Below are 10,920 nucleotides of genomic sequence, written 5' to 3'. Positions count from 1 at the left end.
GTTCACATCCCCAAGGATGTGGTCCGCGAGTATGTCCGAGAAGACGACATACAACAGTGGTTTAAAGCCTATGAGATCGCAATGACCTCCCACCGGATCGACCGGAGTGATTGGGAAGCCGGACTTTGGGGGAGATTTATCAACGAGGGTCGCGATGCCCTACTACAGCTCCCCGATCACCAAATGTCGTCCTACGACCACATGAAGGCTGCCCTCCTCGCCCGCTACGGCCTCACGCCCGAGATGTACCGCCAGAGGTTCCGAGACTGCACCCGGATCCCAGGTACAACTTGGGTAGAATACGTGAACTATTTCAGCCGGGCCTTCGAGGGTTGGATCAAGGGAAGTCAGGTCACCACCTACGAACAACTCTTCAACCTTATGGTATGGGAGCACCTGTCAAACAACTGTTTCGTCGAGCTCAGGCAGCACCTACTCGACAGTAAGCTGACTGACCCCCGGCAGCTCGCCGCCGAAGCTGACCGATGGGAAAGCACCCGAGTGGGCCGGAGAGGGCCACACGAGCAGAATCGAAGCAACCAAAGCCAGCACCGTCCTCGGGGTGGAGGAGGAGGCCAGGGGCGAGGGAGAGACGCCTTGCCGGCAACCCCCGTGGCCAGCACCCCGCCTCCGGCCGGCCGGAGCAACCCCCCGTTGCGTCCTGGGTTCCGGGCCAACGTCACGTGCCACCGATGCCAGCGAGTCGGCCACTACGCCAATGACCCGAGCTGCCCGCACAACCAAACACCCAAGCCCCGCCAGGTAGCTGCCGCTGCCCTCGGGGAAGAGCAATCATCGGAGGGACCCGAAGAGTATGAGCCGGCCCAGCAAGGGTGGGAACCGGCCGCCATGGTCCTGGCATGCTTAGGGGGAAGAGACATGGTTCCGCGGGCTCCCCTACCCGCCAACACCAGAAAATACGGTCAGTGGGTGACCATTAATGGACAGAGAGCCGAGGCCTTGCGTGACACCGGCGCCAGCGTGACGGCCGTCCGCTGTCACCTGGTAAAGCCCGAGCAGATCCTGCCGAACATTCTCTGCCCCGTCCGCTCGGCGGATAACTCTGAGAGCATGTGTAAGATGGCCTGCGTCCCGTTTGAATGGGGAGGGGTCTCCGGCCTACTGAAGGTGACGGTCCAGGACGATGCCCCCGTGGACTGCCTCCTGGGGAATGACCTCGAGAGTTCCCCGTGGGCCACCGTCGAGAAAAGAGAGCACTTGGGGATGCTGGGCCTCCCGGACTGGGCCTGCGTAACCACCCGATCCATGGCCGCCCGTGCCGCCCCCCGATCAGAAGAAACCGAATGGCCAGCACCTCCGCCCCCGGTTGCCCCCGTAGAGGACAACGGCGAGTCCGACCTCCCGGACCCGACTACCGAAGAAGACGCGCAACACCAGGACCTCCCGGATCTGGCTCAGTGGCGGCAAGGAGGGGGGCCCACCCAAGAACAGTTCCGCCAGGAACAAAAGACCTGTCCCTCCCTCGAGGGACTCCGCCAACAAGCCAGCACCCAAAACGCCGGGGACACCACCGGAACCCACTGGGTCTACTGGGATAACGACCTGCTCTACAGCGAGCAAAGAATCGCCGAGCTGGGGGCCGGTCGAGTTCTGGTGGTACCGCTCCGCTTCCGAGACTTTCTGCTCAACCTGGCCCACGACGTCCCCCTGGCTGGACACCTGGGCCAGGACAAAACGTACAGTCGCCTGGTGACCCACTTTTTCTGGCCGAAAATGAGGAATGACGTCCTGAACCACTGCCGATCTTGCCCCACGTGCCAAGCCAGCGGGAAGAGTGGTCGGAAGCTGAAAGCCCCTCTGCAACCCTTCCCTGTGGTCACCACCCCGTTCGAGAGGGTGGGGATAGACATTGTGGGACCTCTGGACCCCCGCACGGCGCAAGGACACAGGTTCATCTTGGTACTAGTGGACCATGCCACCCGCTACCCCGAGGCGGTGCCCCTACGGACAGTGACCGCTCCGGTGGTTGGCCGGGCCCTGATGGGGATCTTCTCCCGGGTAGGCTTCCCCCGAGAAGTCGTCAGCGACCGAGGTACGAATTTCATATCCAAATACATGAAGTCCCTCTGGCAACAATGCGGGGTCACCTACAGATTCACGACCCCCTATCACCCCCAAGGGAACGGACTAGTGGAGCGTTTTAACCGCACTCTCAAAGGGATGATTGGGGGATTGGAAGAGCCTCTCCGTCGCCAGTGGGATGTACTGCTCCCGTGCCTCCTCTTCGCCTACCGAGAAGTTCCCCAGAAGTCCCTCGGTTTTAGCCCCTTTGAACTCCTCTACGGGCACCCTGTGCGAGGGCCCCTCAGCCTAGTCAAGGAAGGTTGGGAGATGGCCCCCCTCACGACCCCTCCAGACGTCTTCAAATACATCCTGGCCTTACGAAACCAGACCCGGCGCTTCAGGGAGATGGCCAAGGCGAACCTCGAGGCCAGCCAGGAGGACATGAAGAGGTGGTATGATCACAATGCCTCCTCCGTTGAATTCGAGCCTGGACAGCAAGTATGGGTGATGTCCCCCACCGAACCATGTGCCTTGCAGGATAAGTGGACGGGGCCCTTCAAAGTGGTCGAGCGCAAAAGCCCCGTCACTTACCTCATCGACATGGGGTCTTCCCGGAACCCCCTTCGGGTCCTCCACACCAACCGGCTCAAACCACACTTTGTGCGATCCGAACTAAGCCTCTTGATGGCTACAGACAGTGGCACGGAAGAAGACTCCGAGCCCCTCCCGGATCTCCTGAAGACTCAGGAGAAGGACGGCTCCGTGGACGGGGTCCGGCTCTCTGACGCCCTCACTTCGGAGCAACGCCAGGACTGCCGGGACCTCCTGCTGCAGTTCGCTGCCCTGTTCTCCCTCACCCCCGGGGTCACCCCCTGGTGTCTGCACGACGTAGACACCGGGGACAGTCCCCCTGTCCGGCACCGGGCCTACCGCGTACCAGATCGGGTACGGGCCTGCATACAGGAGGAAGTGGCCAAGATGCTCACGATCGGGGTCATCAAGCCCTCGGACAGTCCCTGGGCCAGTCCGGTCGTATTAGTTCCCAAGGCCGCTGCCCCCGGCTCCGTCCCTGAACTGAGATTCTGCGTCGACTACCGGGGCTTGAACGCTGTCACCCGGACCGACGCTCATCCCATCCCCCGAGCAGATGAGCTGATCGACCGGCTGGGTGCCGCCCGCTACCTTAGTATCTTCGACCTAACGGCGGGCTACTGGCAGATCGGCCTCACACCCAGGGCCCAGGAACGGTCAGCCTTCTCTACCCCCGATGGCCACTATCAATTTAAGGTCATGCCCTTTGGCATGAAGAATGCCCCCGCCACGTTCCAACGCCTTGTGAACCAGGTCTTGGCGGGACTTGAAGAATTCAGCGCTGCCTACCTGGACGATATCGCTGTATACAGCCGCCACTGGTCCGACCACCTCCGTCACCTCCAGGAGGTCCTACACGCCCTCCAGCGGGCCGGCCTCACCATTAAGGCCGGCAAGTGCCAGATTGGCCAAGGGTCTGTGACCTACCTTGGGCACCAAGTGGGGAGCGGGCTGGTGGCCCCACTACAACTTAAGATTGCTGCCATCCAGTCCTGGCAGCCCCCCGTTACCCAGACCGAAGTCCGAGCCTTCCTGGGGCTCACCGGCTACTACCGGCGGTTCGTGAAGGACTACGGCAGCATCGTGGGGCCCCTCACGGGTCTCACATCCAAGAACCAACCGAAGCGGGTCAACTGGACTCCTGATTGTCAAGCGGCCTTCGAGGAGCTGAAGGCCGCCCTGTGCACCGCCCCGGTGCTCCAGGCCCCCGATTACAGTCGGGAATTTGTGGTGCAGACCGACGCCTCCGACCACGGCATCGGAGCCGTCCTCTCTCAGTTGAACCCCGAAGGTCATGACCAGCCGGTGGCCTTCATCAGTCGACGTCTCCTGGCCCGAGAACAGCGTTGGAGCACCATCGAGAGGGAGGCATTTGCAGTAGTGTGGGCCCTCAAAAAGCTCCGACCCTATCTCTTCGGTACCCACTTCCGGGTACAAACCGACCATCGACCCCTGCAATGGCTGATGCAGATGCGGGGGGAAAACCCAAAACTCTTGCGCTGGTCCATTTCCCTGCAGGGAATGGACTTCACCGTGGAGCACCGACCAGGCCAAGACCACGCCAACGCGGATGGCCTGTCCCGCTTTTTCCGCCTCGACGAAGAGAGTCCCCAAGGAGATGGGTGACTCTCCCCGCCTTCAGCTGGGGGGGACGCATGTTGGACAGGCCTCACAGACGGCTTGCTCCCTCCCCGCTCGACAGGGCCCGAACTCCGGCCCACCTGGCATATCCCCACGACAAGCACCTGTACTCCGTCTCCCGACGGACCCTCTGCCCTCGGACCCCTACTCATCACGGGGTCCAGCCCCACCGGCTTCCCCGGCCGGGTCAAGCCGCCATCGGGGGCCCTGCACCACGCGGCCGCATGGCCTCCCCTCGACCCTAACCCCGGGCCTGGCCGGCCCCGACATCCCGGCACCACCATCCACCCAGGAGGTGAGCGGACCACTTGGCAAGTCAATGGGAGAACGAACTGTCAAGGGCTCTCCCCCGCCAGGTGCCGATCGCCCCCAGCTCCCCCAGGCACTGGCTCCACCCCCTGCTGGGTGTCTGGACACCTTCATCCCGGACCCTCCGACCTCCAAGTGCGAGGGTCCGGACATCAAAGGGCACCAGCCCTATAACTGAGGCAGCTCCGGAGCAGGAAGGCAGTTGTATCCTGGAGTCGAGAGACACCGAGTGAACTCAACCTTGACGGTCTACTGGCGCTGCCGTAGCCCGCTCTTGTGAACCATCGTCCTGCCTGCTGGCGCTGCCGCGGCCTTCTGCAACAGTCATCTTCCTGGGACCTGCTGGCGCTGCCGCGGCCCGTTGTAACGACCATCCTCACCGGGACCTGCTGGCGCTGCCGCGGACCGTATATCTCCCGGGGACCTGCTGGCGCTGCCGCGGCCCGTTGTAACGACCATCCTCACCGGGACCTGCTGGCGCTGCCGCGGACCGTATATCTTCCGGGGACCTGCTGGCGCTGCCGCGGCCCGTTGTATCGACCATCCACACCGGGACCTGCTGGCGCTGCCGCGGCCCGTACCACCTAACCACCAAGCTCGAGGATTGTGAGCTCATCATCATCTCATCAGAACTACCTGATTGGTAAATAGACTGCCCCGCTACCCCCTTCCCTACCTTGCGAGACTCTAATCGAGGGGACCCCTGAGTCCAGACCTCCTTGTACCATTCAACCGTACCTTAAATAAGTGCTTATAAAGAACGCTGAACCTTATCCGTGTGTGATATCTGTCTGTGGGGGGGGAAGTTACTTGTCTGTACGATCGCTGGAGACGGCTCTCCCCGGAGACCTCTCCTCCTGACCCCGGCCGACCCTCCCGGTCCGTCTACCTTTTCTAACACAGGGGTGCTCTGCTTACAAGACCCCCCTGGCTGTATAATACCCCACATTTATTTATTTATTTATTTTTATTGATTGGCAGCCCCTTGGGGTTGCAATCACCACATCAGCCCAGCAGCCCCTGGGGAATCCTTGCAGAGAGCTTCCCCAGCCGTGTTTGTGGTGGAAGGCTCCGCCCCTTCGTGATGTCAAGGGTGTCTCTGGGGGCATTATCATCGAATCCTGCCTCATGCCCCCAGAGCCACGCACAGAACACAGCAGACTCTGGCGGTGCTTTTATTTCATAAACAGGCCTCAAGCCCCAGCTTGCACAAAACCCTAAGCCCTCACGGACCGGCAAGGGCTCAGGTATTCCCCCAACACAACGGACACCTACTTTAGTCCCCCGAGCAGCACCCCCAGGTAAGCGGGCTCGGGTTCTTACTTAGTGCTTCGGGCCCTCCGGCCCCATGCCTCACAGCGGCACAGCTCACCGGACCCCGCCACACTCCCCCAGAACCGCTCTCGGGCCACCGCGGGCTCTGGGGGCTTCTAATGTAAAGTCTAATTATCGGCACAAGCCTCAGAGTCCCACACTTAGACAGCGGACTCTGAGGCCTTTATTTTTTTTTTATAAAACGGGGACTCCGCCCCACACCCCCACTACGGCTGCACATGCATCCCGAGCGCCCCACGGGAGGAACCCTTTGTGCTCTGGGGGTCAAGGGATACCCGCACTGCCGTCATCCATCATGCAGCCATTACTGCCCTAGAGTGGCCCCCGTGGGGGTCCAACGGATCCGCATACCATGATCCCCAGCCCCCGGAGTACCGCTCGGGTTATGCGGTCTCCAGGGGCCTTATTTACAGCCTCTGCCGCCTCGTGAGCCACAACGGACCGTGGCGCACATTTGGCCCCTCCTTCACCTGCCCCTCAAACCTCCAGAGCAGCACCCTCGGTAAGCGGGCTCTAGGGGTTACAGCTACAGCTTTGGGCCGTAAGGCCACAACGGATCCCTGCCACACGTACCCCCGGAGACCTAATGGACCTCAGAGGGCTCTGGGGCAGTCGCAGCTGTCCCACACCGACCCCTCCACCATCAAGACCCACGCGGAGGCCAGGGGACGATTCTACAGCGGCCCCACAACCCCAGAGCAGCGCCCACAGTAAGCAGGCTCTGGGGCTTTATTTAATACTCGCGGGGGTCCCGAGCCACCCTGCCGGACATAGCCCCAGAACCCTCCCAGACCTCAGAGGGCTCTGGGGGTCAACTTCAGAATGTTTGGGCAGATGTCCCGAACACGGCCCAGAGCGCTGCACGGGGGCTCCGGCGGCCTTAATTAAATTCCTTTTTGAGACCGCCAGCCCCATACAACACATAGCCCCAGAGCCCCATCTGGATCTTAGGGGCCTCTGGGGGGCTACAGGATAAACTTTGGGATCTCGGGCCCACACTAGGCCCATGCCGCATTTTGGGACACAGACCTCAGAGCCCAAGCATGTTGGGAGAGGGCTCTAGGGGTGAAAGCAAACCAAGAACAAAACACACAGAACCCCGACCTAAATGCCATGGACTCGGGTACTGCTTTAAAATCATCGGGACCCAGCAACGGCCTTAGTTGATCCTGCCAGATCCTGGAGCCGCGTAGACCACTCAAAGCAACCCTTGAACTCATCAGAGACCTAGGATCGGCCATTGAGGGTAAGTACAAATCAATAATTTATTTTATTTTATTTCTATGGCTTTGGGACCCTAAAAGAAAGAGTGAACCACATAAAATGTTTCTAGACCTTGTAAAAGTGTTAAGCATATAGCCCTGTGCATACTCAAAGCCATTAGTGGCATTCAATTTTTAAATGAATGCCTACAGTGCTCTACACGGTATTTAAAGTCCTGGAGCCACCCCTCAGAACTATCCACAGTATTCAATTCATATTAATCAGCAGGCCACAACTCTTTAAACATTATTTAAAACACTATAAACACCGGCCTACATAGCGCTAAACCCCTTTTAATATGCAACCTTGTTCACATTAAATGCGCTGCCCCAATACTTTTCAATAAAACCTTACATCCTTAAACATACAACATTGTGCCACGCCCCCTATTTTACTTACATCCATTAACGTGTACCAGGCGGCGTCAATCTGTGACAAGTTGCTCTGATCCATTGTGACCTTAAGTTTCTGATGCAGGTCTGCGCAGCAAACAATCCAAACACGGCGTTCCAAAAGTGATTTTTTTCTGAATGGCTATTTCTGCTGACCACCCATAGTATGCTTTTTAGGTCTCACCTGGCGAATGCAGCGCATGCGCTGGCCTCGTGATGGAGAGCACCTTTTGTAATTGATTCAGCCAAAGCTGAATGCACGTGCGTCCAAATGGACAAAGATAGCTGCTCTCGCCATCGGCAAAGCTGAACATGTACGCGTAGGGACAAAAAAATGCACGCGCATGTGGACTGCCCGACACCATCTTTGTGCACACGCGCGTGCATTTTTTTGTCCCTACGTGTGCATGGCGGCGTGATTTTGTTTTCCCAGACAGGCTGAAGGGCCCGGCGGCATTGCTGAGGACTCCGCCACAGCGCACGCAGCCACCGCTCGACCCCAGAAGCTGGTGTGAGTCTTCCCGCAGGCATTGCTTGTTTATTAGCGCCAGGATACCCACCCAGGCAAGTTGTGTGCTTTAAAAGTACACATAACATAATTTAACATAACATACAAGTTATCAACACTCACAATGAGTGAGACTGGGAAGTCTCTGTATATTGTAATTGTAGACGAGCTTAACACGGAAGAACTTCTCTAAATAAGGCAACTAAGTCACCACTTTCGTGTACACAGACAGCTAGCAGTACGTCTACGAACTACACCAATGGATGTGAAAGTACTGGGAAAACATAAATAATTAAAATTTGGTTTTATACTACATCACATATGCAGGACGTATAACTATTATGTAACTGTGCTACATTTTTTCTGTTCAACATCTTCCTATGGAACCCTAGGACATATTGTTTCTTTTAAATACAACGAGCAGAGACCTGCAAAACGCTAATTTTTGATCTCCTTTTCCCCACATCAACGGCAGCTTGCGATGCAAACTATATAGTGATGCTCATTAAAGATGGCCGCCAGATTCCACCATATCTACTACTTAAGCCCTTCTCTAGTTCTGTCACCTCCATGAATGTCTCTGGCAGGCTGTCCGTAGTGTGTGCACCGGGACTCTGTGACGTAATACCGCCACGCGAGACATGCGCGCCGCCTCCTGTTTGGAACTTAGCGGCAAGCAAGAAGACACTGAAATCATGAACCAGCACCTGCAGGAGATCCGCGAGCGGCAGAAGCTGTGCCGCCAGCTTCTGGCTCAGCAGGTGAGGAAGTCTGGCTTTCAGTCTGGAATGGAAGTGGCCGCGCGTAAGCCACCGATTAAAGACTTGTGATTTGCACCGAAGTGCAAGCAACGTAACAGGCATATGTCATTGCCATTCTACTGCCCATCATTTGGAGGTGACACCATCATCTGATGGGCATTACTTTCATTTTGAGCGCATTGCCTTTTCGGAACTCATCTTCATGTTACAATGAAGCAATATTGCCCATAGACTTCTGTTGACTAACTCAGCCTGCAAACCTTTTCCAAGAAAACGTAATCTTTGGGATCAGTTTTCGATCATTCCTGATGTCACCCTCTTTGCGGACTCAAACGGTTAAGAAAAAAAAGGCATTTAGCTCCCAGCATCGGTCCTGGCTGCATGTGGAACAAGCATTGGCATAGCCAATAGGTCTCGCCTTTGGGACCTTATAAGTATTTAGTTGTGCAGCACAATATCATTGGTACAACAGCGTCAACTGTTGCATGGCTAAACACTTATAAGGTCCCAAAGGCGACACCTATTGGCTATGCCAATGCTTGTTATGCTTGTCCTGATAATAAGTAGGTCACCACCTTTTATGGAGGTGGGGTTTAGAACCAGGTAGTGGGGTCCCTTGGTGGGAACATTTTCAGCCTGGTGTACAGCTTATGCTAGATGCCACTTTAACATTTAACCTCTGTTAATTAAACCTACGTGCCTGATGCTGGGTGATCACCTGTGCTCAAGAATCATTCTCCTGGGAAGGATGGCTCCGGCTGAAGTTTGGGGACATGACGGATGACCAGGGTACATTTTCTAATCAGGGCTTTGTTTGTTAAAAACACCCATTAGCATTCTGACAGCTTTTTGTTAAACCTACGGCCTGTCGTGGGAAGAGCTGCGTAATCAGCTGTGCTGGTTACTCATCCTCCTGGGAAGCTTGGGACTGGCTGATTAGTTTTTTTCCTCCTCACAGTCTTGCTCTGCACACATTTTAAACATGCCTCAGGCATCTCCCTCTTACTTGAGGGCACTTTTTGCATACACATTTCTCTTTACATAACCTAAATGCCCTGCTAACCTAACACAGCCTTCAACACTGTCCAACGCTCTGACACACCCCCACACAGCTCAGCTCCGTTTAGGGCTGCCACACATACATCATGTCCAGAAACTTTTTGCGCACAAGCTGTCACTTTTAAGGACAGAAACACCCTGGCACTTTTAAGGACAAGCGTTTCATGAACCTCACACTGACACCCTGGGGGAGGGGGAATTTGAGGACGGCCTGCACATTCACAGCTCAGCATGACTAAACACCATCTGTCACAGCCCTGCCGTCACAGTTTTAAAACATGCCCCGACATCTCCCTCTTACATAAAGGCACTTTTTTGCGCACATATTTTTCTATAAATAACCTAAATGCCCTGCTAACCTAACAATACATTCAACCCCTGCTCACACTCTGACACAAACCCTGTGCCACACCCCACAGCTCATCTCCTGGTAGGGCTGCCACACATTCATCATGTCCCCAAACTTTCTGTGCACCAGCTGTCACTTTTGGCGACACACAGACCTGTCACTTTTGGGGACACGCATGATGAGGAAAGGTATCCCTACTTACTACTTGTTTGCAAGCGCTAGCTTTGCAGTTTCATATAGCAGCTAACTTGGCCGAAAGACATTAGAGTGCTTTACGTGGGCACCCCGTTACATAAGGTCAGATAAGGGCCGGCTTTAGCTCTGGTGACGCCCAGTGTGACAATCAGTTTTGGAGATTCCCCCTTCCCGCCCCCCCCATGACCTCCTGCTTCACGGATTCCCTCACTACCACCCTCCAACAGCACTCCTCATCTCACCATAGCCCCTCTCTCACTTACATTTCATTTGTTTTAAAGCGCTGGGTGTGGTTGGCTTTACTAATAAGAATGGATTTCTACCCAAAGGAACCCTTTTTAGCAACTATATATTGAAAGGCTGGGGAATAACACACATCTCCTAAGGTATTTTATGCAGTTTGTATGCGGCACTGTGATGGCAGTTCATAAGTCACTGTTCTATTATAGCGTTGTAGTTTACGAACTGCAAGTAACAAAAGCATATCTGTGA

The 10,920-nt window shown here is 56.0% G+C and overlaps 1 long non-coding RNA gene across 1 annotated transcript in view; it reads left to right on the top strand.

The window, feature by feature from the left end:
• Window positions 1-7,015: 7,015 nt before the first annotated feature.
• The window catches only part of LOC146782784 (uncharacterized), a 130,101-nt gene continuing 126,196 nt past the window's right edge, over window positions 7,016-10,920 (top strand). Inside the window, exon 1 of the long non-coding RNA XR_014972409.1 lies at window positions 7,016-7,147. This is a non-coding gene — a long non-coding RNA (uncharacterized LOC146782784). The remainder of the gene's footprint in view (window positions 7,148-10,920) is intronic.

This window comes from Triturus cristatus, chromosome 12 (genome assembly GCF_964204655.1).
Source record: "Triturus cristatus chromosome 12, aTriCri1.1, whole genome shotgun sequence".
In the NCBI taxonomy this organism is placed as follows: domain Eukaryota; kingdom Metazoa; phylum Chordata; class Amphibia; order Caudata; family Salamandridae; genus Triturus; species Triturus cristatus.
This window is presented reverse-complemented; position numbering and strand designations above follow the sequence as displayed.